Below are 3,218 nucleotides of genomic sequence, written 5' to 3'. Positions count from 1 at the left end.
TTTAATTGTACGTGTTCAAGTTATTGTTGTTTGTAGTTTTCTTATGTTTGTATTGTACTGTTTAAATTGCCTAAATTTTTAATAAGGCAATAAAGTGCAATTTTTGTTTACCTTTATGAGCGCAAGCTTTTTCACAGCTAAAAGAAAACAAGGTGCTCTTCTGAAAATGCAAACATCAGTTCATCTGTCATGTTGTCGTCCTTCCTGGTCTTGGTGTAGCTATGTATGTTTTCAAAAACTGGCAGATGATCACTGACATCATTTGTTATTAGCCACTTTCAACTTTATAGACAGTGACGTGGTAAATATATTATCAGTCAGTGTAGCACTATTGGTTGTAATTCTGGTTGGTCGAGTGATTGGGATACAAACCGGGACTGTACACCCAGATTAATGAACTCTGTTGTTTTGTTGTGGTCTTGTGGGTTGAGCAAGTCAATATTGAAATCTCAGCAGATAAAAAAACATTTTGAAAATTACTGAATATTACTGAATGTTTCTGTAATTATTTCTTAAACATGTCATTATTCGATCCCGGTTTTCCTATACATGCAGCTCATTAGAATGTTTTTAGATTTTTCCATTTCAATTTGTACTGTGTGATGCATTCCATGATTGTATTTAAAACAAAAAACATTTTAGTAACTATTTGACATTATATCTTTGGTCAATATATAATGCAACCCCCCCACCCTTTGATTGTTTCCTATTCATGAATGATAGTTCATATCCCTAAATCTCCACCAACTCCGGTTTTTCTACCGTGAGCCAAGTCTCTGTTGTTGCAATTGCTGTGAAATTTTGTTCCTCTTGTTTCAGGTACTGTTTGATTTTTTAAAGGTTTGCAAAAAGCTCCTGCAGTTAAAATTCAAAGTTTGTTGTAAATTTTACAATTCCTTGCCCAGGTCTGTGGTCTTGTTTTGTTTTCTGAGTATGAGTGCTCTTGGCGATATCAGCATTTTCTTGCTGAGCTGTTCGTTGATGTAAACTTGGTGCCTTTAATTTCCTTCCTTGTCTGAGGAGTGCTGACTTTTTCTTTCTGTTGGTGAACCGGATTATTACCGATGGAGTGGCCGTTTTGTTTTGCTCGGCAGAGTATGACAATCCTCAATGTCCCCGCTATCAACATAAATGCCTTTTAAATTCAAAAAGCAAATTGGCTGTTGTTCCAGCGTCTCCTTCTCTTCCTTCTCACTCGGCCTGGCAGTGGTGTATTCAATCTCCTCAACCTCATCGGTAGGATTGCATTTTTCTTAGGTGGCATATTTCTCCGGCCTGGTGGTGGCTGGCTGCACCAGAGCACCTGAGATGTCAGGTTTTTCACCACTCTTAGCCGGATCTGGCCATGTCGTAAATAATAGGGGCGAGGCCTCAAAATCGAGAATATATGGAGCGTGATATTTAAATCACAATCGTTTCCAGCCGCTGCATTATCAATGTACGATCATTCTTACACTCTGATTGGTGTGATACGAACGTTTCATGAATCTCACGAAAGCCTGTCGTAAGAGGATTTCTGCGCTCATATCTGCGCTGGTTTCTACGTTAGGTTGATAAATGAGGCCATTAGCTCTAAAGATTTGATTCAATACATAACTGAAGTGAACACAAGAATGAGAAGCACAATGGTGTATTTGTTTACCTTGTCATAACTAAAGCCTTTTCCAAAGCTACAAGAAAACAAGGCGCTCTTCTGCAAACGCACAGCTGGGAGTGCTTGAGAGCACTTTGAGGTGCAGAGGGATTTTCGTCTGAGATGCTTCGGGTGTGTTTTAGGGGTGAGCCAAATAGTCATCGAACAACAAAGACAAGAGAGCGATCATGCGGGGGAACCGGGGTATTGAAGTCTTGTCCATGCAACCGATGGATGTGATCAAACCTGTGTACAGCCCAACCACTTACCAATCACATAACTGGAAAGTCAATATACTGGGGTAGTGGATCTTGATTTGGCAAAATGGACAGTAGACTGCCAGAAACATAATTTTCATGACGCTGTCAACCATCTTTTACAGCAGTTATATTATGATCATCTCACCATGGAAACCAGGTTGAGGTTCAGAGTGTCTCCAGCAGAGGATGGTTTCAATCCATCGACCTCTGGGTTATAGGCCCAGCTCACTTCCGCTGCGCCACTCTGCTGAAAATCACCCCAGATGACTTGGACTGAACTTGAACCCACAATCCCTGGCTTAGGAGGCCAGTGCCTTATCCATTAGCCTGGGGCGTTACATAACCATTTACACCAGTTCAGGAGAAATACATATACAGTTTCTGGTGACATAAGGAAACAGTGACCTGACCTTTGACTTCCAAAATCGAAATCATTCATCCGCGACTCCAAGTGGTATGTATGCCAAATTTAAAGGGACTCCTCTAGGCATTCAGAGATATTGCATTCACTTCACAGAATCAGGAACATGGAGGCAGCAGGTGTCTCCAACCACAGATCCAGAGCAGAAACACCTGCAGAAGCGATCGGGTTGCTTAATTTTCACAAGTACAAAAGGCTCGGCCAAACAGCAAAGCCAACCCCAAAAGAGTTTCATCGGGGGTTCCCCTTCAAGGAAGTCTTTAGTAAAAGGCGAAAGACTTTGTGTATTGTGAAGAGAAACCAGAGTGAGTACAGCCATCTGCTCGAGAGCAGCTGGAAACCCTAGTCGACTCAGTCCAAACCATCACGGTAAGCCTCACTGGGTGTCCAAACTAAAATGATAAGATGCAACTTGGTAGACTCCTTACTGATGTTTATATCTGATTTTACTTTTTAAAATCAAGGCAATTAGATCAATTTCCAAAAGATGATTTTTTTTAATTCCTCTTTTAGCAACTTCAGCATGGGTTCCTAAACGCATGCATACCACTGTATGCATGTATACCTGCATGCAATTCAAAATGTAGGCCAAGTATGTACTTAAAAAAAAGAAACACCCGTATTGAAAAAAAACAGAATTTGACAGCAGAAAGCACCAATTAAGGACAGAGAAATCAGGATATCACATAAAAGATAGTGTCAAGGTTACCAAATGTTGCTGGTTGATGGTTGCCACCGGTTCCCAAACCTTTCCTCGAAATGTCACTCCCAGATTATCCAGCCCCTGAGCTTGAACAGCAGAGCAGAGTGCGCAGCGGAGATCGTGGGCCCATAACCCAGAGGTCGATGGATCAAAAACATCCTCTGCTAATTGGTATGCTTTGGAGCAGTATTAAGTGTGTTC

General features: G+C 41.2%; 1 non-coding gene across 1 annotated transcript; it reads right to left on the bottom strand.

Annotated features, from left to right (window-relative positions):
* Positions 1-2,509: 2,509 nt before the first annotated feature.
* On the bottom strand, positions 2,510-2,621 carry LOC116685514 (U5 spliceosomal RNA). Its single transcript, XR_004330970.1, has one exon. It is a non-coding gene; the product is annotated as a U5 spliceosomal RNA (small nuclear RNA).
* Between the last annotated feature and the right edge of the window lie 597 nt (positions 2,622-3,218).

The sequence above is a fragment of the Etheostoma spectabile genome, unplaced genomic scaffold (genome assembly GCF_008692095.1).
Source record: "Etheostoma spectabile isolate EspeVRDwgs_2016 unplaced genomic scaffold, UIUC_Espe_1.0 scaffold00569914, whole genome shotgun sequence".
Taxonomy (NCBI): Eukaryota; Metazoa; Chordata; class Actinopteri; order Perciformes; family Percidae; genus Etheostoma; species Etheostoma spectabile.
Note: the sequence above shows the minus strand (reverse complement) of the source record. Positions and strands in the feature narration are given on the sequence as shown.